Below are 26274 nucleotides of genomic sequence, written 5' to 3'. Positions count from 1 at the left end.
CCCCCAGGGGGGAGGGGGGTCAGAGCAAATATTTATACAAGTTCTTTTCCCCTTCCCCCAAGGATGTTTGTGGCAAAATTTAGTTACAATCTATGTAGAACTCTATGACTAGTAGCGATTTAAAGGATTTACCTCTATTTCCCCTATTGGGCCCCGCCCCTCCTGCCCCCGGGGGGTCAGAGCCAAAATTTATACAAGTTCTGTTCCCCTTCCCCCAAGGATGTTTGTGGCCAAATTTGGTTACAATCCATGTAGAACTCTATGACAAGTAGCGATTTAAAGGATTTACCTATATTTCCCCTATTGGGCCCCGCCCCTCCTGCCCCCAGGGGGGGAGGGGGGTCAGAGCAAATATTTATACAAGTTCTTTTCCCCTTCCCCCAAGGATGTTTGTGGCAAAATTTAGTTACAATCTATGTAGAACTCTATGACTAGTAGCGATTTAAAGGATTTACCTATATTTCCCCTATTGGGCCCCGCCCCTCCTGCCCCCGGGGTGTCAGAGCCAAAATTTATACAAGTTCTGTTCCCCTTCCCCCAAGGATGTTTGTGGCCAAATTTGGTTACAATCCATGCAGAACTCTATGACTAGTAGCGATTTAAAGGAAATGTTGACGAACAGACGGACGGACGACGGACGGACGACGGACGCCGCGCCATGACATAAACTCACCGGCCCTTCGGGCCAGGTGAGCTAAAAATTTACACAGATTTACCAGCTTAAGTGTGGATTTCACCTTACACTATAATGTTACACAGGAGAGTATTTCCTCTGTGACACACTTAAGCTTAATTATATTGAACAAGAGATCCCAGAGGGATCTTGGCGCCCACCAAAGATTGATCTATGTCTGACAAATGAAAGAGGGATCTTTTCTCTGCTTTTCAAACTTACAATTCTTTTTTCTGCTTTTCAAACTTTAAACTATCAAAATCCAAGATGGTGGTCGCAAAATGCAATAGGCAGAACTAGGGTCCTAGAGGAACCTACATATGATATTTGAGAACAATCCCTTCAATACTTTCTGAGAAATAGCGGTAACAAACTTTAACTATCAAAATCCAAGATGGCCACCGGTCGGCCATCTTGTTGACCGATCAGTCCCAAAATGCAATATGCACAACTGGGGTCCTAGGGGAACCTACATATGAAATTTGAGAAAGATCCCTTCAGTGCTTTCTGAGAAATAGCGGTAACAAACTTTAACTATCAAAATCCAAGATGGCCACCGGTCGGCCATCTTGTTGACCGATCAGTCCCAAAATGCAATATGCACAACTGGGGTCCTAGGGGAACCTACATATGAAATTTGAGAAAGATCCCTTCAGTACTTTCTGAGAAATAGCGGTAACAAACTTTAACTATCAAAATCCAATATGGCTACCTGGCGGCCATCTTGTTGACCGATCAGTCCCAAAATGCAATATGCACAACAAGGGTCCTAGGGGAACCTGTATATGAAATTTGAGAAAGATCCCTTCAGCACTTTTTGAGAAATAGCGGTAACAAACTTCAACTATCAAAATCCAAGATGGCGGCTGGTCGGCCATCTTGTTGACCGATCAGTCCCAAAATGCAATATGCACAACAAGGGTCCTAGGGGAACCTGTATATGAAATTTGAGAAAGATCCCTTCAGCACTTTTTGAGAAATAGCGGTAACAAACTTCAACTATCAAAATCCAAGATGGCGGCTGGTCGGCCATCTTGTTGACCGATCAGTCCCAAAATGCAATATGCACAACTAGGGTCCTAGGGGAACCTACATATGAAATTTGAGAAAGATCCCTTCAGTGCTTTCTGAGAAATAGCGGTAACAAACTTTAACTATCAAAATCCAAGATGGCTGCCTGGCGGCCATCTTGTTGACCGATCAGTCCCAAAATACAATATGCACAACTAGGGTCCTAGGGGAACCTACATATGAAATTTGAGAAAGATCCCTTCAGTACTTTTAGAGAAATAGCGGTAACAAGAATTGTTAACGGACGGACGGACGGAAGGACGGACGGACCACGGACCACGGACGAAAGGCGATTTGAATAGCCCACCATCTGATGATGGTGGGCTAAAAAGCTTAATTGTGCAAAGGCCCAATAATCTGTTAGGCCTGATAGTCTGAAGGCCCATAAATCCATAAACCAGAGGGATCTTGGCGCCCACCAAAGAATGATCTGGGTCTGACAATGGAAAGAGGGATCTTTTCCCTGCTTTTCAAACTTTTTCAAACACACTATATATAAAATTTGAGACAGATCGCTATTGTACTTTCTAAGAAATAGCGATAACAAACTTTAAGTATCAAAATCCAAGATGGCCACCTGTCGGCCATCTTGTTCACCGATCGGTCCCAAAATGCAATATGCACAACAAGGGTCCTAGGGGAACCTGTATATGAAATTTGAGAAAGATCCCTTCAGCACTTTTTGAGAAATAGCGGTAACAAACTTTAACTATCAAAATCCAAGATGGCCGCCTGTTGGCCATCTTGTTGACCGATCGGTCCCAAAATGCAATATGCACAACTAGGGTCCTAGGGGAACCTGTATATGAAATTTGAGAAAGATCCCTTCAGCACTTTTTGAGAAATAGCGGTAACAAACTTCAACTATCAAAATCCAAGATGGCCGCCTGTCGGCCATCTTGTTGACGGATCAGTCCCAAAATGCAATATGCAAAACAAGGACCCTAGGGGAACCTACATATAAAATTTGAGAAAGATCCCTTCTACACATTTTGAGAAATAGCGGTGTAGCAGCCAATTCTTTCCCCCCTGCTGAAAGTTTCCCCGGGGAAAGAATCAGCTAGCTGAAAGTTTCCCCGGGGAAAGAACAGGCTAGCTGATTCTTTCCCCCCCTAGTTATTTTTTTCCCCCGGGGAAAGAATTAGCTAGCTGATTCTTTCCCCCCTCTCGATTTATTTCTAGGTGGGAAACTATTGGCAAGCTGATTCTTTCCCCCCTCTCGATTTATTTCTAGTTGGGAAACTATTGGCAAGCTGATTCTTTCCCCCCTCTCGATTTATTTCTAGGTGGGAAAACTATTGGCTAACTGATTCTTTCCCCCCTCTGGAATTATTTCAAGGGGGTGGGAGAGACTATTGGCTAGCTGATTATCCCCCCCCCCCCTTCTTGATTAATTTTAGGGGGAAATATTGGGTAGCTGATTCTTTCCCCCACTTCGATTTATTTTTAGGGGTAAATATTGGCTAAATGATTGTTTCCCCTCTTCCCTCTATATTTATTTCTATAAGGGGGAAACTATTAGCTAGCTGATTCTTTCCCCCCTCTCGATTTATTTCTAGGTGGGAAAAACTATTGGCAAGCTGATTCTTTCCCCCCTCTCGATTTATTTCTAGGTGGGAAACTATTGGCAAGCTGATTCTTTCCCCCCTCTCGATTTATTTCTAGGTGGGAAACTATTGGCTAACTGATTCTTTCCCCCCTCTGGAATTATTTCAAGGGGGTGGGAGAGACTATTAGCTAGCTGATTATCCCCCCCCCCCCTTCTTGATTAATTTTAGGGGGAAATATTGGGTAGCTGATTCTTTCCCCCACTTCGATTTATTTTTAGGGGGAAATATTGGCTAAATGATTGTTTCCCCCTCTTCCCTCTATATTTATTTCTATAAGGGGGAAACTATTGGCTAGCTGATTCTTTCCCCCCCTTCCCTGTCTATTTATTTCTATATGGGGGAAACTATTGACTAGCTGATTCTTTCCCCCCTTCACTGTATATTTATAAGGGGGGAAACTATTGGCTAGCTGATTCTTTCCCCCCTTCCCTGTCTATTTATTTCTATATGGGGGAAACTATTGACTAGCTGATTCTTTCCCCCCTTCCCTGTCTATTTATTTCTATATGGGGGAAACTATTGGCTAGCTGATTCTTTCCCCCCTTCCCTGTCTATTTATTTCTATATGGGGGAAACTATTGACTAGCTGATTCTTTCCCCCCTTCCCTGTCTATTTATTTCTATATGGGGGAAAACTATTGACTAGCTGATTCTTTCCCCCCTTCCCTGTCTATTTATTTCTATATGGGGGAAACTATTGGCTAGCTGATTCTTTCCCCCCTTCCCTGTCTATTTATTTCTATATGGGGGAAACTATTGGCTAGCTGATTCTTTCCCCCCTTCCCTGTCTATTTATTTCTATATGGGGGAAACTATTGACTAGCTGATTCTTTCCCCCCTTCCCTGTCTATTTATTTCTATATGGGGGAAACTATTGACTAGCTGATTCTTTCCCCCCTTCCCTGTCTATTTATTTCTATATGGGGGAAACTATTGACTAGCTGATTCTTTCCCCCCTTCCCTGTCTATTTATTTCTATGTGGGGGAAACTATTGACTAGCTGATTCTTTCCCCCCTTCCCTGTCTATTTATTTCTATATGGGGGAAACTATTGACTAGCTGATTCTTTCCCCCCTTCCCTGTCTATTTATTTCTATATGGGGGAAACTATTGACTAGCAGATTCTTTCCCTCCTTCACTGTATATTTATAAGGGGGGAAACTATTGGCTAGCTGATTCTTTCCCCCCTTCCCTGTCTATTTATTTCTATATGGGGGAAACTATTGACTAGCTGATTCTTTCCCCCTTCACTGTATATTTATAAGGGGGGGGGGGAACTATTGACTAACTGATTCTTTCCCCCCTTCACTGTATATTTATAAGGGGGAAACTATTGGCTAGCTGATTCTTTCCCCCCTTCACTGTATATTTATAAGGGGGAAACTATTGGCTAGCTGATTCTTTCTGATCAGCTATAGCCAATAGTTTCCCCCTAGAATTAATCAAGAGGGGAGAAAGAATCAGCTAGCTAATAGTTTCCCCCCTAGATATAATCAATAGGGGGGAAAGAATCAGCTAGCCAATAGTTTCCCCCCTAGATATAAACTAGAGGGGGGGAATATCAGCTCGTCAATAGTTTCCCCCTTGAATTAATCGAGAGGGGGGAATGAATCAGCTAGCCAATAGTTTCCCCCTAGTATTAATCGAGAGGGGGGAAAGAATCAGCTAGCCAATAGTTTCCCCCTAGAATTAATCGAGAGGGGGGAAAGAATCAGCTAGCCAATAGTTTCCCCCCTAGATATAATCAAGAGGGGGAATGAATCAGCTAGCCAATAGTTTCCCCCCTAGATATAATCAAGAGGGGGGAAAGAATCAGCTAGCCAATAGTTTCCCCCTAGAATTAATCGAGAGGGGGGAAAGAATCAGCTAGCCAATAGTTTCCCCCTTGATATAATCAAGAGGGGAGAAAAAATCAGCTATAGCCAATAGTTTCCCTCTAGAATTAATCGAGAGGGGGGAAAGAATCAGCTAGCCAATAGTTTCCCCCCTAGATATAATCAAGAGGGGGAAAGAATCAGCTAGCCAATAGTTTCCCCCTTGAATTAATCAAGAGGGGGGAAAGAATCAGCTAGCCAATAGTTTCCCCCCCCCCTAGATATAATCAAGAGGGGGGAATGATCAGCTAGCCAATAGTTTCCCCCCTAGATATAATCAAGAGGGGGGAATAATCAGCTAGCCAATAGTTTCCCCCCTAGATATAATCAAGAGGGGGGGGGGGAAATCAGCTCGTCAATAGTTTTCCCCCTAAAACTAATCAAGAGGGGGGATAATCAGCTAGCCAATAGTCTCCCCCACCCCCTGAAAATAATTCGAGAGGGGGGAAAGAATCAGCTAGCCAATAGTTTTCCTCTAGATATAATCAAGAGGAGGGAAAGAATATGCTGGCAAATAGTCTCCCCCACACCCCTGGAAATAATTTGTGAGGGGTGAAGAATCAGCTAGCCAAAAGTTTCCCCCTTGATATAATCAAGAGGGGAGAAAAAATCAGCTAGCCAATATATATTTATAATTTCCCCCTAGAATTAATCAAGCGGAGAGAAAGAATCAGCTAGCTAATAGTTTCCCTCTAGAATCAATCAAGAGGGGGGGGGATAATCAGCTAGCCAATAGTTTCCCCCACCCCCTGGAAATAATTCGAGAGGGGGGAAAGAATCAGCTAGCCAATAGTTTCCCCGTAGATATAATCAAGAGGGGGAATAATCAGCTAGCCAATAGTTTTCCCCACCCCCTGGAAATAAATCGAGAGGGGGGAATGAATCAGCTAGCCAACAGTTTCTCCCCTAGATATAATCGAGAGGGGGGAAAGAATCAGCTAGCCAATAGTTTCTCCCCTAGATATAATTTGTGAGGGGGGCAAGAATCAGCTAGCCAATAGTTTCCCTCTAGATATAATCGAGCGGGGGAATGAATCAGCTAGCCAATTATTCCCCCTAGAATTAATCAAGAGGGGGGAATAATCAGCTAGCAAATAGTCTCCCCCACTCCCTGGAACAAGTTCGAGAGAGGGGAAAGAATCAGCTAGTCAATGGTTTTCCCCCTAAAACTAATCAAGAGGGGGGAAAGAATCAGCTAGCTAATTCTTTCCCCGGGGGATAAAAGTAATTAGGGGGGGGGGGAAAGAATCAGCTAGCCTATTCTTTCCCCGGGGGAAAAAATCAGCTAGCCAGTTTTTTCCCCGGGGAAGAAATCAGCTAGCCAATTCTTTCCCCGGGGAAACTATCAGAGGGGGAAAGAAATGGCTGCTACACCGGTATCAAACTTTAACTATCAAAATCCAAGATGGCCGCCTGTCGACCATCTTGTTCACCGATTGGTCCCAAAATGCAATATGCACAACTAGGGTCCTAGGGGAACCTGTATATGGAATTTGAGAGAAATCCCTTCTGCACTTTTTGAGAAATAGCGGTAACAAACTTCAACTATCAAAATCCAAGATGGCCGACTGTCGGCCATCTTGTTGACCGATCGGTCCCAAAATGCAATATGCACAACTAGGGTCCTAGGGGAACCTACATATGAAATTTGAGAAAGATCCTTTCAGCACTTTCTGAGGAATAGCGGTAACAAGAATTGTTAACGGACGGACGGACGGACGGACGGACGGACGGACGGACGGACGGAAGGACGGACGGACGACGGACGACGGACCACGGACAAAAGGCGATTTGAATAGCCCACCATCTGATGATGGTGGGCTAAAAAGTAAACATTGAAAAGTCATAAACTTGCGTAATTCACTCAATTTTGATCAAGCAGTTCGGTATATTTCCATTAAAACATTTTTCTTCACTGTTTCAAAGTTGAAATTTAAAGAACATATTAATTGCTAATGAAAATTAGGCCTACATTCAAAATTATTGAAAATTTTATAAAAAGATATCTTATAAACATACAAATTATCTTAAATATCTTACACAGAATATTATCCTATAATATGTGCTATTTCATAATAAAACAACACATATCCTCTGGAAGAGACAATTAAAATATCATGATCATAATGCCATAAATTCGAGATGCATTACAGTGGAACCTCCCAAAACCGAACCTTCTCAAAACCGATCACCTCTAGAAACCAAACATGGATGTCATGTATGGAATGAATTCCTCTTTATTAATAGTATATAAAACTTCCCAAAACCGATCCCTCCCAATTCCGAATACCGGACCGATTTTGAGATCGGAATAGTCAAATGTAACTAAAATACACTTCTGAAAACCGGCCTTACCTGAGCGACACCGATAGATTGCATTGAGGTCTGATCAACCGACCGTGAAATACACACATACCTGTACCATAGTTGTTGCATGCCATGTCCTTGGGCATGTATACCGATGGGAAGGCTATAGGTACACAGTAATTATACCCGAGATGGTGGTGTAATTATTTAATCATGCCTATTGTTTAGATATCTAACGAAGGTCTACCATGTGCACACGGTTTGTTTACTGTAGGAAAACAAGCAGAGCTAGTAATAAAGAGAAAGTTTCGTATTCAAATCACACGGTTATTTTTTTTTAATTTACATATGTAGTTGTCGGATAACGTAAATTATCTGTATGAAGAAGCCGAAGCCATGTGTAGTTTTAGAAAATGACTATGTCATATAATGACCGGCATCGACTGATCATCGTGTAATTAGACCATATAATTTAATTCTTGACCTAACCGGAAGCGATCGGTCGCATGTAGGTTGCAGACGAGAACATCCACAAGAACATTCACGCAACTAACTAACTAAACTACGTTTATAAGCGGTAACAAAGTCAAGTTTGCTGTAATCCATTCCTTTTAAACGTATGATTCTCTCTTTTGTGATAACATTCACATTAACAGTCAATATCGGTCGGTTTTAACGAACACTAGGCATACATGCGGTGCACTAATGTAAAAAACGACTTCCGATCGATTAAATCCGGATCGTGATGATCGATATTCGGTTCACTTCTCCAAACCGAACCCTCTCTAAACCGGCCGAAATTATATGCACCGACCATGATCGGTTTCGGGAGGTTCCACTGTATATGTTTTCAGACTAGGCATTACAGTTTTCACTGAGAGCTGATTCCAATCTCTGATGGTTGCTGAGATAAATGAATTCTTGACTATAAGTCTAACTTTTTTTTTTATTTTGTTTGTCTCTAGAATTTTATTCTATGATATCAAATCTCAAGTTATGAAGTTTTTTCCCATTTCCTGAACATTGGAGAAATAGTCCTGTATTTGAGGGATAATTTTGTAATGCAAATGCAGGATTCTGTGAAATGAAAATGAATAAAGTTGTTTTAAAAATTTGTATAGAAAAAGGCGTCATAATTTTCAGATAGCCATATAACTGATTGAAGACTTTATGTTTTTGTGTATGAACTATTGAATTCTATTATCTCTCTTTGTAATAAAGTGACAATTTAGGTGCTTTCCATAGACTACAGTATATAGCCATCAGGGAAATTTAGTGCAAATGGCATGGTTGATTGACTTTTACCTGTGTTCTATTTTTAGCCCCATAGTAAGCATCATCATCATCATCATCAATCTTTATTCCTCAAAAATGAGAGTGTATAATACAGAACAAGAGATCCCAGAGGGATCTTGGCGCCCACCAAAGAATGATTTATGTCTGACAATGGAAAGAGGATCTTTTCCCTGCTTTTCAAACTTTTTCAAACACACTACATATAAAATTTGAGACAGATCGCTATAGTACTTTCTAAGAAAAAGTGGTAACAAACTTCAACAATGAAATCTAAGATGGCGGCCGGTTGGCCATCTTTTTTACCGATCAGTCCCAAAAAGCATTATGGAGCAGTCCTTAAATGCAATATGCACAACTAGGGTTCTAGGGGAACCTACATATGAAATTTGAGAAAGATCCCTTCAGTACTTTTTGAGAAATAGCGGTAACAAACTTAAACTATCAAAATCCAAGATGGCCGCCTGTCGGCCATTTTGTTCACCGATCGGTCCCAAAATGCAACATACACAACTAGGGCCCTAGGGAACCTATATATGAAATTTGAGAAAGATCTCTTCAGTACTTTTTGAGAAATAGCAGTAACAAACTTAAACTATCAAAATCCAAGATGGCCGCCTGTCGGCCATCTTGTTCACCGATCGGTCCCAAAATGCAATATGCACAACTAGAGTCCTAGGTGAACCTACATATGAAATTTGAGAAAGATCCCTTCAGTTCTTTTTGAGAAATAGCTGTAACAAACTTTAACTATCAAAATCCAAGATGGCCGCCTGTCGGCCATCTTGTTGACTGATCGGTCCCAAAATGCAATATGCACAACTAGGGTCCTAGGTGAACCTACATATGAAATTTGAGAAAGATCCCTTCAGTACTTTTTGAGAAATAGCGGTAACAAACTTTTAACTATCAAAATCCAAGATGGCCGCCTGTCGGCCATCTTGTTGACTGATCGGTCCCAAAATGCAATATGCACAACTAGGGTCCTAGGGGAACCTGTATATGAAATTTGAGAAAGATCCCTTCAGCACTTTTTGAGAAATAGCGGTAACAAACTTTAACTATCAAAATCCAAGATGGCCGCCTGTCGGCCATCTTGTTGACCGATTGGTCCCAAAATGCAATATGCACAACTAGGGTCCTAGGGGAACCTACATATGAAATTTGAGAAAGATCCCTTCAGCACTTTTTGAGAAATAGAGGTAACAAACTTTAACTATCAAAATCCAAGATGGCCGCCTGTCGGCCATCTTGTTGACCGATCGGTCACAAAATGCAATATGCACAACTAGGGTCCTAGGGGAACCTACATATGAAATTTGAGAAAGATCCCTTCAGTACTTTCTGAGAAATAGCGGTAACAAGAATTGTTAACGGACGGACGGACGGACGGACGGAAGGACGGATGGACGGACGGACGGAAGGACGGACGGAAGGACGGACGGACGGACGACGGACCACGGACCACGGACGAAAGGCGATTTGAATAGCCCACCATCTGATGATGGTGGGCTAAAAAGAAAACAAATTAATAATTGATATATACAATATAGATAAAATTTTGAAAGTCTCATATCTTAAACAACATATCAATGTTCTTTGATAGGGGTGTATCCACCCTAACATCTTATGGTATCATTCCAATCCATGTTTATGGCGTTAAAATAAATTTGTGCTGCTTTATACAAGAAATATATACAGTCATTTGCGAATTCGCAGCCCACAGCATCATTGTCAAAGTCATATTCGCCAAGTGTTGCTTTAAAAAGAGACAATAAATGTTTCTCGTCATTCATCTGTGATAACGTCAGATATGGCTGTACATCATATTAATTTATTATTTTGTCCATAAACATGTCCCTGAGAATGAATGTGGTAGTACATTCAGTGACGAAATGCCGAATGACGTCATAGGAAGGTTTTCCGCACTTCACACATATTTTGCTAGTACTGTGTTCTATAGGAGGGTAAGTTAACATTTTACAGACGTATAATACTTCTTTCTTATTGGAGTTCTCTAATTTCAATAGCTTATATGGTTCACTATATGTCATGTGTACATTTTTAAAGCGATTAAAATCAGAGTCATTGTTCATTCGTTCCTCAAGTTTTGCGTTTTCATGGATGTGTATTGCAGCTCTTACTATATATTTCCACTCACGTCGATTTGGAAAGTTCCCATCAATTACTTATTGAGATATATATGTTATTAAATTATACTTGCTAAGAATGTTGACTATATCAGGCATGAATCCGCCTTGTATCTTTGATGTTCCGTTATAATTCAGGAATTTTAAAAGTCTACGAATGAAAATATCTTTTGATGTGCTATTTGGAGGACTACTTATCAGGCAGTGTAGAAAGTTCAATTTCCTCAATTTTTCAAACATTTAGATAATGAATTTTGTTTCCATTTGAGTAATAATATGGAAAGTTACAAATTTAGTGATGATGCCATGTAAAATTATGACGCCTTTTTTTGCTGACAATATTTAAAGTGTACACGGAACGGAAAATAATATTTAGATATGTTATTCTGTTTGATCTCCTGACAAGAATGTTGAAAACCGCATCAAAATCGGCCGCTTCGTTACCGAGATACAGCCCTCTAAAGTGCTCGATTTTTACCTGTATATCGACTGCTAATCAGAAATCGGCCGCTCACGCTGATTTGGGGAATAACCGGATGTGACGTCACGAGGACAACGGCAGTGAGGTGTTTGGTAGTGGGGTTATAGAACAAAGGGGGACATGTATTCCTGAAATGGGGTTACGAGAATTTTACAAATATATATACAGTATACAGTTATGTTGACGATTTAATCATATATATAAAAGGAAATATTACAACTAAAATTAGGCTAAATACATATGTAAATTAGCGGAAACATGTATACGTTATTTATGTTTCTGGAACATTTAACTAGAGATCTTATCTCTGTTTTAACAATTTTCTAAATTATCAAACCTCGGGAATATTCCATTTTCATAATGTGATCTAAAAAGAGACGAATTAGAAACTGTGATGGGTCAGAGAGGCGACGACCGCCTATGAAAATGGACCTCGACGACAGGTAACAGGTAACAGGAATTAGAAAAATGATGGTTATATATTTATTCATTTGAATATGTTTCTGTATAAATAAAAATTCTCTCTAGGCCTATGGATTTGAACAGAAATATATATGTATATATGTTTCTGATTTCAAGAACCAACATAAAGAAAAGAAAATGTTTTAAATGTATTTCATAGTTCAATACACGTAGATATCATAGACATAAATTAGTAGGGGAGTAAAAAATGGATATCCGAAATCTAGCAACTATCTGAAATATCAAAATTCTGACATTGAGCATTATATTTGCATGGTTCTTTCTCGACATGCCATTTGTAAATAATTTTGTAGTTTTTGTTATAAAAATACATTTACGTGAAACCAGAACATATAAACAAGACAAATGTATAATGAGTCTTTCTGAAATATCTACTGTACATCTAGTAATTTATACACTTGTTATATGCTATGTTGGAACGGTATATTTTACTGTAAACCAAGGATTTTTAAGTGTAAACAAATATTACATTATACAACAATTACATGATGGTCCATCGCTGACTTACCTGTGATCTTACTTTTGACACCTGACGCGAGCTAATCAACAAAGCGTGACAGGTCACTAAACACCTTTCTTACGTAATCTGGTTAGTCCCCTTCGATTCATTAGTCTTGGTTGACCACTCGGTTTAGTTACTGCAGTATACAGGTACAGAGATTAACGCAGCACGACATTGGTTATTCGGAATGACAGTTCTGTTTTTGTTCTGTACTTGATATCTGCGAAGTAATTGGATTAGACTTGTCACATAGACATCTTCAGTCTCATTGTTTTCGTCTGACCCGTGCATGATTTATTTTTCAATTAAAGACACTAATGAATGAACTTGAGCGAAATATCAACAAGTCGTCGAGTGTACTGTATTATATGTAAGCTGAATGTATTTCGTCAAAAAAAACACCAAATAGATCGATTTCAGATATAATGCAATTAGTAGATGCATTTACATATATGCAAAAAATTCTGTTTGGAATCATAACTTAATCGTATGGGCAGGTTTTATAAAAAAAAGTCAGAAATTTGTTAAGCGGGTTTGACCAGTAGACATTCAAAGGCCCGAGTCGGGCTTTGGATAACATAATCAAGAATCCTTGATATAATATACACATATACCGTATGTGGTTCCAACCACCGCAGCTATACAACGTACGTGGATTATTATGAACATTTTATAGTGTATAATTATGCAGTAATTGCGTAGAGATATTCATTTATCTAAAACAGGTAAATCAATATACATGTATGCATGGTATAAATCCCTGTTTTCAAGCGTTTTTCAAACTCATATCTGTGATTAAGGATAATATTAAATAGGTATCGGACATGAACACAGGTATTTGTGTCTTCAAAATCGATATTTACAAACAGATAGTTTATATTAGATGGCAGACACCAAAAATCGCCTCTCTATCTTATGCGAGTAGAATAGGTCCCGTTGTCCTCGCGACGTCACAGGTCAGGGGTCCGGAATCGGGGTCAATGGCTTGGGGCTTCAGGTGTGTTCTAGAGAAAAGTCGCATTATCTCTAATACCGTAATCGCTATGAAACTCGTACTTTCTCCATTCTAAATTTTATCCAAAGACGCATTTATCAAGCCTTATATACCAAACCATTCCGTGTACACTTTAAAACAACTTTCAGTTTTCATTTCACAGAATCCTGCATTTGCGTAACAAAATGATCCCTCAAATGCAGGACTATCCTGCATACACGGGAGTGTCCCCAACTCTGTTTAGTTGTCACACCTCGATATCAAAATATATCCCGAGGTGGTAATGTCTGGGTTACCCATTTCCCAAATACATATGTAGTGCTTCCCGTGCACTTACCCGGGACAGTGGGTGTTTGGCCTCGAAGAAAATAATTGTTCGATTACTTACAAACGTTATTGCATTTGACATAGATTTATGCATAGTCAAACTTAATAAAACGTTTCACCAAATGCATCATTAAATGATCCGTATGCATGACAACAAAATGATGTTTGTACCTGATGGAAATTCTCTCCGCTGTGTTTATTTTCCTGCTTTCTGCCATGTGGTGGTATTCTAATGTGCGGAAACGCGGGAAACGATAGGTTCGGTGAATCCGGAATTTATAAAATAGACTTGCACAAGTCAGAGATTTATAAATAACCGGGATTATTTTTTTTGGTTGATTATAGTTGAAAATTTGTTAATTTTCATATCAACATATTTAATGTGTATGCATAATCACACGATATCAGAGAGTTACAATATACATGTAGATTCCTATTTTTATATCCTTTATAAACCTACTGTACATCAAACTATTTTTTTGTGGTGTTTTTTTTTTGTGTGTACTATAACGGATGTCCTAGAAGCTGATTGACAGTAAGACAATAGCAAATACCCGATATATCCACCGAATAGCAAATTGCCCGCGGACAGGTAATTACAGGTGAGGTCGATGAATGGCGTTGTGTACGGGTAAACAACATCCTGGTCCAGGTATTACATAGAGAATACATGGTTAGTATCTTACAATACAAGGTTTATTTTGGTGCGAGACTTAGGAAAGCCGAGATGACGAGGCTTTGCCGAGTCATCTCGGCTTTCCGTGTCGAGCACCAAAATAAAACTTGTATTGTAAGATACTAACCGTGTATTCTGTTTATCCTGCAACCATTATGGCATTCAAAACGAAAGCAAATTGACAGTTCCTTACTTTGTTTCGCTCGAAGCGAGACGCTTCTTTGATGCGGAGGTAAAGATTCATTCACTTAAGCGAATGAGAGTGTACTCCTTTTTACTGCCGTGGGAAATAAAGAAGCGCATTCACAATCAGTAACCGTAATTCTATTCAGTGTGATATATCACTGAAAGGAAATGAAAATACTCAAATAACAATAAATACCCATTAAAGAATTACTTAACAATACATACCTTTGTCATGAGCCAAGAAAAAGACGACACCGCCATACGAGATTTTCGATATCGTAAAAATGACGTCATTTCGGTGAATGTGACGTCACGTTTTAGCGGGACTGTCTGACGTTTCATTCACCGGAAGGTTCAAGTTCTGGGTCAAGTTAGAAAAAGTTCCGTCAGATATGGAACTAATTCACGTGATCGTATTGACGGATAAAGCATATCGTATTGACGGATAAAGCACAAGTTTATCTGGCAGTAGTTATCGGTCAGTATGTGGGACAGTTGCAGGATAAATAACCATCAAACCAAAGGTATGGCTAATTATATACAAATGTATCTATATCGGAGTATCTACTTGTATATCGATTAAAATTTGAAAGCGACCGCACGGTCTGAAAAAAAATCGTGTGTTTTGCCTCATGTCTCAATATTTTTATCTTTTATATTATCAAAAATAAATTCTTTCTACCACACGTTGAAACATATTACGATATTGTAATAAATGTATCTCAATTAATTCGGTTAGCAACACACAACACAATGTTTGTAATGATCAATCATCGGTGTGTACATTATATTGTACGTACGTTAAGCACCATATCCTTGATGCTTTAATCAAGGATTTCTTTAATTGTTACGTAAAATGTCATTTTACAGTCACAAACTTTGCAATTCTCAAAGATAAAGACTACAGGAAAATGTTATCTTATTAAAAAAACGTATTCGTTGCTGAACTCCTCGACAAAAAATCCTAAACATTCTGTGTGGATGTGTGTGGATTTTCTTTCATAATTACACCAGAAACATATATACATAGAGATAGGTAACTTCGCCATTTTTACGATAGGCAGATGTACATGTACCTCTGTATGTCCCCATGAGGGGCTTTTAGATAAACTCTTAAATAGTTAAATGCAGCAGAATAACTTTGATATGTTAGAAAAGTTAAGTAATTTTCAGATGGTTTGAGTACGATTTTAGAAAGAAAAAATAGTATTTTAACTTATATAATAATAAGACAAAATGCACTTCCGGTTTTGAATGCCCGATTTTCGAAAAACCAGGTAAAATTGCTCATTTTTATACTTTCAAAAATCATATTAAATAACATCAATTGGCACTGATCACATCAAACCATGATATAATGTTTAAACTTTGTGTTGATGCAAAATACCATGTTTAAAAGAATACACTTAAAAGTAGTTAGCCAAGGGAAAATGCCTATAAACTGGAGGTCCCTCTGTCTGTCAACATAGACGAAGAAGGAGTTTCCAATCTCTATGTATATATGTTTCTGATTACACAAAGATACATATACCTGCAATTAGAGCATAATTTAGAGTATTTGAAACATCGAATTTAATTCGAGCCAAAGTTATTGCACGATTAACTTCACTCAAAAGTAATCACAACAATCGACCTATCACAGTTTTATGTTGTATCTATAAACTTTTTGGAAAGATCATCAGTGTCCAAATACATGACTCGTTAGACACCTCAGTTGTTTCATTTCCTAGCGATCAGCAGAACGGTTTCCGAAAATCCTTAGGATGTGCGACAGCCACGTTTTCCTCACAAGAGACTATCTTCCACAATCTTGAACTAAACAGCAAGGTCTTCGTAGCATTTCTTGATATAAAAAAAGGCTTTTGACACTGTCTGGCACGCTGACCTCATGCGTAAATATTTGATCTCGGTATTACTGGAAATCTGTTTAAAACTATTTGCGATTCCTACACGGATATGCTGAGCTCTGTGACGTGGCACGGAATGACGTCAAAGTGGTTCGCCGTTGAATCGGGATTTAGGCAAGGTGGAGTATTGTCCACATTTTTAAACCAAACATTTATCGACAATCTGCTGAAACACCTAATGTTGGAAAGCAAACGCTTGCAAATGACATTACGCTGATAAGCACGTCGCCTCGTTCACTCCAAAGTCTACTGAATATTTTCCATGATTACAGTGAAACGTGGAAATTCGAATTCAATAGCACGTAATGCAAAATTATTGTAATGGGGAATAATACCGTACGCCAGCTCGACTTCAATTGGATGCTCGGTCCTGTCGATATCTGGAGCGTAGCTAGAGGCGTTTACAAGTGCAAGCCCAGGCGAGGGGTCTGGGGGCCGCCTAGGCCCCCAACGGGTCCAGGACAACCCCCTGGTTTTGGGGTTCAGGGGGGCGAAGCCACCCAACGGAAAATGGTTTTAAGGAATTAGCCCCGAAAATGATGTTTGATATGGCTTGGTATTACTAAACTAGATATATTAAAATTAAATGGATAGGTCTGTTTTTTATATGTACATTGTACCTGATAATTATGCGTTAATGTTTTACTCGTTTCTTTTCTATTTGCGGAATGTTTTCATGTGTAAAAATCGAGTTATACATATATATGTGAAAAAAGTGAATGAATATAAAAACAGCGCCTCATATTATAAGGCATAAAATTCGCACTGATAGAAAAATATGGTATACGAAATTTTATCTTCATAAAGTCTATCTTGACGGGAAATTAAATATATCGTTCCAACAAGAGTATTTGTCAGTAGATTGTACATTTACTCTGGGTTGGGATTTTGGAAAAATAATCCCATATCTAAATAAGTTGGCCTATTCCTATTTAGATGACTGAATAGAATCTAGTCCGCTAAACCTGCCTATGTTATTAGGTTGATTATTATTACATTTTTTGCCTTATATATAGACTTTATATTAGGCAAAAAATATAAAAAGCCTAATGATAAAGGCAGGTTTTAGCGGACTATCTAAGTAGAATCTACTCTTTGTATATTTCAGTATCATTAATTTTAGAAAAATCAACTAGGTTTAGGTTATTTTTTACTTTGATTTTACATTACATTTAAGACTTTGACGGATCGGCATAGATGTTTTAACTTTGCAAGACCATGAATAACTCATATAACTGTTATTTACATGTAAATGTAATTTTTGTATTGTCGTTTCGCTATTTTCAGCATTCTGTATTTTTAGTGTTTGTAAGAATTGATGTACTTCCGCAATGTTTTGCCGCGCCTCGTTTTCAATTGAGATGTGATTCAACAACCACGCTAAAGGCTGATTATTTTTGCTGATGAAATTTGCTGAATTATGGCTGAAGGTAACGACGGGACTCGCCCCAAGCGAACGGGAGCGGGAGTAAGACTAAAAGGGTTTGTCGGCGCCCTTAAAACGAAGAAGAATCCCGCGAAAGTGATACGGAAGACGTTTTCCATGAATCTTTGACGATGCCAGAACATGGACCCATGCCGGGGAGTGATGGCGACCACGTAGACGATCATGATGACGAAGAGCTACAACAACTGCAAAGCGAACTGAAAATGCTAAAAATTGACAGAGAAAAAAATTATGATACGAAGACAAATTAATGAAGAAAAGGAAAAAATACGAACCGAACTCGCAAAAGATTACCTGACACCAGACAATTCTAGGGATCACGGTCAAGGTCAAGAGAGTGGAGCCGTTGCCAGTGTCGGTGAGTTAATGTTGATCAATTTGAACAATAACAACGAACAGCGAAAATGTTTAAAAATCGTAGACCATATCTGCCAGGACCCTATTTCCCAATACGATACTGTGAATCTAGGTAAAACTATGGAGGTGAGAATAGGTAAAACTCGTACTTTGGAAAAAAGTGACACTAGAACAATGGGGGTTCGCGAACATCCAAATCATGAATGCCCTAACAAAATCAGGCAATCTCCCCAATTCTGCGCCATACTTAAAGTATACAGCTGACATTTTCCGGCTCGCGTCCAAGTATGTTTGATTTTCCGTACTCCTTTATGATAAGGAATATCGAGAACAACATGCCAGGGAGCATTTTGAGTGGGGGACATACAGACAAGATCTGCGAAAATTTAACCCTGTTCATAAATCCTCTAATGCCACGTCTAGGGTATTTCAAGAGGCCGGCATGCAAACCTCGTTTCACAACAGTGCACCGGATCGACGTATGAAGGGGTCCTTCCTGCCTAACGGGAAAGAAATCTGTCGTAGCTTCAACAGTAACATGTGTACGCGACCGACATGTAGAATGGCACACAATTGTGCCATTTGCCTTTCAAGTGTTCATTCTGCCGTTAACCACTCCCAAGACACTTCCAAATCTTACCCCACTATTATAGGGACCCCCCCAAAACGGGTCAGCTCAACAGTAGACTGTACAAACTGCTTAAAACATGGGGCGTGGGAAGAACTTCTCCCCAACGACTGTGAGGATAGGAAGGAACTTTTAGTTGGTATACGTGATGGGTTTAAGCTTACTTCAAAATTTGGTCCATCCCAAGATGTCGTAAGAGACAATTATGCCGCAGCTGCTTTATATAATGAAAAAGTTGAACATCAGTTACTCACAGAGTTATCGCTAAAAAATTGCATAATAACAAATACAAAACCGACAATAATTAGTTCGCTTGGAGCTGTCCCTAAAGCTAACGGGGATGTTCGCTTAATTCATTCTGCTAGTCGGCCTGTACATACATGCTTAAATTCTTATACCTGGGATACAGATTGTTCTTATATGGATTTAAAAAGTACTATTTCTATCATTAAACCAGGTGATTTCTTAGTAAAAGTGGATTTAAAAAGTGCCTACCGCTCAGTAAAAATTCACCCTTCAGACTATATATGCACTCACAGGCTTAAAGTGGACGTTTAAGGGAGAAACATCACCATCATATTATGTATGACACAAAATTACCTTTTGGGCATGCCAAAAGACCTAAAATCTTTCAAAAACTGAGTTCGTCTGTGTGTCATATCATGAAAGTTCATTTTAATGTGACAGTTATCGCATATTTAGACGATTTTCTGATTATCGAAAACACTTTTGAACAATGCAGTAGAGGTCTTCGATTACTCATCTCAACTCTGAGAAAATTGGGCTTCAATATATCGTGGAACAAAGTCGAGGGTCCTAGTCAGCAGCTTATCTTCCTTGGAGTCTTAATCAACACGACGGAACTAACACTGAGTAAAAATGACAGAATTTCAAAACTTACTATATACATTTGTTGGAAAAAAGCGTGCAAGTGTCAAACAACTAGAATCTTTATGTGGAAAGCTCAGTTGGGCATATTCAGTGATAAAGGGAGGCCACACCTTTTTAGACGTATGCTAAATTTGATTCCAAGTGAATATAAAAGTTCTAATGCAAAAGTTAAACTAAATAATGAGTTTTTCTCCCACTCAAACTAGTGGATAACGTTTATGCAACTTTTAATGGCTGTGTCCGCTTTATAGAGTCAACACCTCTGACAGGCCTACAGACAGACGCGTGTGATAAAGGATGTGCAGGGTACTTTAATGGTGATCACTTTTATGTCAATTGGGAATTAGACCTGCCAGTGATGTCCTCAGAACATATTAATATTAAAGAAACAATGGTTGTTGTATTATCAGCTTTACGTTGGGCCCCTTGGTGGTGTAATAAAACTGTGATTGTGTCAACGGACAATATGACCACCATGAGCATTATTAACAAAGGGTCCTCTAAGAATAGTGTACTTATGTTTTGTTAAAGATTGTTATTTTGGATATCTGTATATTAAAATTTCAAAATCAAAGCAAAATTCATAAATGGACGATTTAATACTATCCAGATAGTGCTTCTCGCCTTCATGAGCAAGGTCAGCTTTCTCGCTTGTATAGTGTTGTGACTAGTTATAACCTTATTGACTTTACTGCCGATGAGCTGTTAAAGCATGTTTCCCTTTCTTTTCTATGTTATAGGTGGGGATCACGCGGATCCCCAGACAGAGAGACTCAAACACAGTGTAAAAAGACTGAAAAAGAAGGGTGGGCTAGTTCCACATCAGAGACTTATAAAAGTCATTTACAGACTTTTTTGAGTTTTTGTAAGGCCCATAAGTTAACAAGCATTCGGCAGATATAGAGACTGTAGAAATGTATGTCGCCTATTTGGTTGATGTGAAAAATTCAAATTTAGCAGTATAAAATCTTACTTTAATATCATATCAGTCTTTTGCACAAGTCTGAAAATCTACCTGATCCTACTACAGCCTGGCATGTAAAACATGTCTTAACGGGTGTTAAGAGAGAAATTGGCACAGCACAATCCTGTAAGTCCCCAGTAACTTCCCGTTTGTTGTTAGAGATCCACGATATTTTAGATTTTACTTGTAAAGACAACTGTGTTTTTTGGGCAGCCTGCCTTGTTGGTTTCTTTGGTTTTTTGAGACCTAATAATTTCTTAGTTAAAGGTGTGTTTGACGCATCCCGTCATGTTCAGTGTCTGGATTTGGTGCCTCACACATGGGGTATGTTATTGTCTGTAAAAGTTGTAAAGACCATGCAATTTAGATCAGCACCAGATTTCTCGAAACAAACTTAAGTCAAAATTTGACTTAAGTCAATTTTATCAACATAAGTTACATAAGGAGAAAAACTTAAGTTTTGACTTAAGTCTGTACTTTTGTTTCGAGAAATCGGAGCCTGTTCCTATTGAATTGTTCTTCCCCGTTTACAGCTAGGTCACCCCTTTGCCCTTGTGCCCCACTTCAGCAGCTTTTAGTATGACCAGATTTGACCCAACCTCTGTTCCTCTAACCTCTGGGAAGTGCTTATCCTACTCTGGTTTCCTTAAGGCCTTCCGCTTGGGTACTACGCTGCTTCTTATGGGGGTCACTCTCTGCGGCGAGGGGCTGCTACTTGGGCTAGTTCGTGTGGTGTCGCAGATGACGATATCCAACTTCTAGGTTTATGGTCTAGTAATATCTATAAACACTATATTGAAACTGACAGGAGCAAACGTTTCAAAGCTATGAACCTCTTTTGTTTACCTCTTCCTCGTTAAGCTGTATCCTAACCCCCGTTTCCCCTTAAACTTCCTTTTCAACAAGTTGGGTTTGGACCTATATATCTCATGACATTTGCAACACTCATTTTTGTTGTATTCTCAATTTCAATTGATAGATATAGGTCTGGTACAGTTAATAGATGTACTCTGGAAGTGGTATCCAATAAAGTCCTTATTGTTATAATGTTGTTGCTTCCTTTCATTAGACTGTCCGTAAACTTGTTCCCAAGTTCATCTTGGAACTTTAGTATCAGCCGGAATGTCCAACGTAAAACGTGTTCGCGCAGCGTGTGATAAAGGAAGAAGAACCATGCATCCACTCAATCATCGGCATTGGCCCATCCAATTTTATTAATCCGCTCGTCAAGACCAATTTGTACAAAAAAGTGGTTTTGTCATCTGTTCTCTATGGATGTGAACATTGGGTGCATTTGAGTGTGAGCGATCTTTCACAACTAGCTCGTTTCCAACACTTCGCAGCAAAACATATTCTTTGTGTACACCGGTGTAACGTTGAAAATGGACCCCCGTTGAAAACTGGCCTCGGGCCATTTTTCAACGTTGAAAAATGATCCCAAAAACCGTTGAAAACTGAACATTAAGCGCATTTTTCACACCCACAGGGATATGCGAATTAGTTACAGATTATATAATCATGGACCCACCAGAGTGCCTTAAGACCATCTAATTAAAAATGCATACTGGTATCGTGGCTGATATAATATGCATGAGCGAGGCTTCGGCTGCAATCTCATTGGCCGGCTGAATGCATATTATATCAGCCACGAAACCAGTATGCATTTTTAATTAGATTGCTTCAATATGTTTGTCATAATGGGGCTTATATCGTCTTAATGACAGCACTTTGTATAGATGCATAGGATGATTTTGAAAGGAAAATTATCGCTCTTTCCAACGGTAGTACGATGTAATACTAATAGAAATGTGTTTTTATAGCCGCTAAAGGTAGGCGGGTTAGAAATTTGGAGTCTAAGGCTTTCCACCCTTCTCGTATAAAGTACCATGTAGAGTATGATTTTTATCGTTTTTGAATCTAGACCTCTTAAACGTCTAAAATGGTCTTAGGGCACTCTGGTGTGTCCATGATTATATAATCTGTAACTAATTCTCAGATCCCTGTGGTTGAAAGGTGACCCCATGAGAACTCGTTTTTTATTACGTAACCCAACTTTCCCGATGACTGGCCTCAGTCGACTATCTATCTATCTTGCTTTGAAAAAAATGAATGCCAAAATTCCAGGTCTTTATTTTTATCAAAAGCCAAGATTAATTTTTTTGTACATTTTTATAGATTTTTTACGATATTATGAAGAAAATAAGTGCAGAAATTAGCAAAACGTTGTCGGACAAATGCATTAGTTTGGTTTGGTTTATTTTTACTTTATGTCCTATTAACAGTCAGTGTCATTTCAGGACGTGCTAGGTTCAGGAGGTAGTGGAAAGGCAGAGTACCTAGAGAAAAACCACACCACACAACACACCACAACAAACAACACCACACAACACAACACACAACAACATCATGCGACAAGACACCACATCAACACAACACAACAACGCAACACACAACACCATACGACAACACAACACATCAAGACACAACACAAAATCATGCAACGACACAACACAACATCATAAAACACAACAACATACAACATCACATACACAACAAAATATTATACAACAGCACAGCACACAACAACAACACCACAACACACAACAATACAGCACACCACAACAACAACGCAATGTACAATGACACAACAACACTATATGACAACACAACACAACATCATACAACAACATACAACATTACACACAAAACAAAACATTATACAACAACACACAACATACAACAACAAAAAACAACAACGCAATATACAATGATACAACACACAACAACACCATACGACAACACAACACATCGACATAACACATAATAACATACAACATCACACACAAAACAAAACATTATACAACGACGCAATTACATACAACAACACAAAAAAGCACAAAACAACACAACACAACAACAACGCAATATACAATGACACAACGCACAACAACACCATACGACAACGCAACACAATACAACATCACAGAACAACTCCACACAACAGTATAACACACAACATCACAAAGCACAACAAAACATCACACAGCACAACAAAACATCACACAACACCATATAACAACACACAACAAAACAACGCAAAATACAACAACACAACACCATACAACCACACAACATCGCACAATACAACAACACACCAAAAAAACACAACAACAAACAACACAACAAAACACACAGTCACACAACACAATAACATCACACAACAGAACAACACCACAAAACCCAACAACACATCACACATAAACAACACACAACCAAACAACACAAAACAAGAACAATAAATTAAATGAGGTATTTGTTAAGACGATAACAATACAAAATTTCAATTGAAATCGAGGTGATTACGTAATTTAAAAACCAGCACAGAAGGGGCGCTTATATTATGAATGGCGATAACAGAATTCGAGAATGTTTGTGCAACAGCTATTGTGTACTTACTAAAGGTCATTTTTCAACAGACGATCCGTTGAGAATTTGCTAAGGTCATTTTTCAACGGTCATTTTTCAACAGACCTGCCGTTGAGAATTGAACCTAGACGCTGTCAATTTTCAACGGCATTCGGGGTCCGTTTTCAACGTTGAAAAATGACCCGAGGTCAATTTTCAACAGAGGTCAATTTTCAACGTTACACCGGCGATCAAGATCGGACTTGATCGAGCCCATGCTCGAGTTATTTCGTACATCTGCTGAGATTGACAGAAGAAAATTGCGTTTCCTTCAGAAACTGATATCCTTAGAACAGTCGTTTTTAGTCAAGCGAATCTTCCCCGCACGTTTGTAAACTTATTTGAATGTACAAGTAGTAAAACCAGGATCTTCTTGTGGCAAAGGATACTTTCCAGATATCGTTGGAGTCCTTAAAATTACGTGCTACTCTCATATCTTGACACGTACCTCAGGACTTATACATTCCCCTCTAAATGTAAATGGAAGTCAATAGTGAATACCGCAATATCATCTACTGAAAACGCGGCCTTGAAAGTCCGTATGACAAATGATTCAGATTTTGAGATGTTTCGGCTGTGTCATTCATCCTACAACCCGAACGTCATGTTGAAAGCAGCAACATCATTATTGGATGTTAGGTTATTTACTAGTACTCCTTGTGTTCCATGTTGGCATTATCAGTCACCCATGATACTACAGTGTACAATTTTGTGCCAACACCATAGTTCATTTCTGCGCTAGCTGTGATCATTCCAGAGTTCTCCGTGACAAGTTTCTCCAGGAAATCATGACTGAATTTGGGCCCCGTGTCTTCAACATTATCATAAGCAAAAATGACTTTTCATTTGCTGGAACCCCTTTAGGCGAAACGGCAGGAGTCCCTTTCAAGTATGATGCTGCTAGAAAGACATACCTGATGAAATCGGCTCGGTTCATCTTGGACGCTTCGCGTTTATTCCATCCGTAAAAGTGACTTTGATATAAAATTCGCGCAAAAGAGTAATGGCTTGCCTATTACTCTTTGATTTATACTAATTGAACTTCTCTCTTTGTTCTCTTTTTTTGACGATTTATATTGTATTTCCACCTGGAGGAAATAAAGTTTGATGACGATGGCTAGAAAATATGCATAATCGGGCGGTCAGAAAATTTGACCTCGATATCGACAGCTTACAGGTTATTCCGGTCGCGCGCGACACGGAGAAGTTTCTACACGTGCTAATAAAACCATTTCAAGCATAAACTAAAATTGTCATTTTTGACTGCACAAATCCTTTAAGCCTATGAATCATCGAGAATAACTGTACCCCATCTATTTTTACTAGTATTTTTATATCAGACATGCAAACAGATACACTGTACTTGGATGTACCATTATGATTTTACAAGTAATGCAAAACCCATTTTTAGGAAAACATTAATGTTATAGGAATAATATATATGTGAGTTCATGGAAAGCGAATGTATTATGGAGATTACGTGTGTATTGTTATTATGCTTGTCAATTTAAGAAGTCATCAAAGAGAGAAAGAGAGAGAGAGAGAAAATAGATTTATGTTATATAAAGCTAGCCCGAGATACTCTGCAGTACTCTGGTTCTGACACCAGACTACCAGACATCTATCGGTCATAATGTATAAGTCTGGTGTCAGGGCCAGAGTATCTCGGACTACACCAGACATCTATCTGTCAAAATGTATAAGTTTTGTTGTCAGGGCCAGCGTATCTCGGGCTACACCAGACATCTATCTGTCATAATGTATAAGTCTGGTGTCAGGGCCAGCGTATCTCGGGCTAGTTATATAATGTGGGCATGGTCATCCTAGATACTCCAATGGTTCCGTTCATTACGATCTCTACAAACCTGGACTATTTCATAGTAAAATCGGAGGCAGCTCGATCAGCGCAAAACATCTGAACCAATCAATCACAGGCCTGCAAAGATTTCCTTTGAAGACTACGGAGAGACCGACGCCCAACATCAAAG

The 26274-nt window shown here is 39.1% G+C and overlaps 1 protein-coding gene across 2 annotated transcripts in view; it reads right to left on the bottom strand.

Moving 5' to 3' along the window:
- The window catches only part of LOC138332915 (uncharacterized), a 67101-nt gene extending 52760 nt beyond the window's left edge, over positions 1-14341 (bottom strand). Inside the window, exon 1 of one of the 2 annotated variants that reach the window (XM_069280942.1) lies at positions 14320-14341. The gene's annotated coding sequence lies outside the window, so the exon portion shown is untranslated. Of the gene's footprint in view, positions 1-13936; positions 14064-14319 lie in introns of those variants that run through there. The other variant, XM_069280941.1, reaches the window with a different exon arrangement.
- Positions 14342-26274: the final 11933 nt, after the last annotated feature.

The sequence above is a fragment of the Argopecten irradians genome, chromosome 10 (assembly GCF_041381155.1).
Source record: "Argopecten irradians isolate NY chromosome 10, Ai_NY, whole genome shotgun sequence".
Taxonomy (NCBI): domain Eukaryota; kingdom Metazoa; phylum Mollusca; class Bivalvia; order Pectinida; family Pectinidae; genus Argopecten; species Argopecten irradians.
The sequence above is the reverse complement of the archived record's forward strand: the minus strand, read 5'-3'. Positions and strand labels throughout refer to the sequence as shown.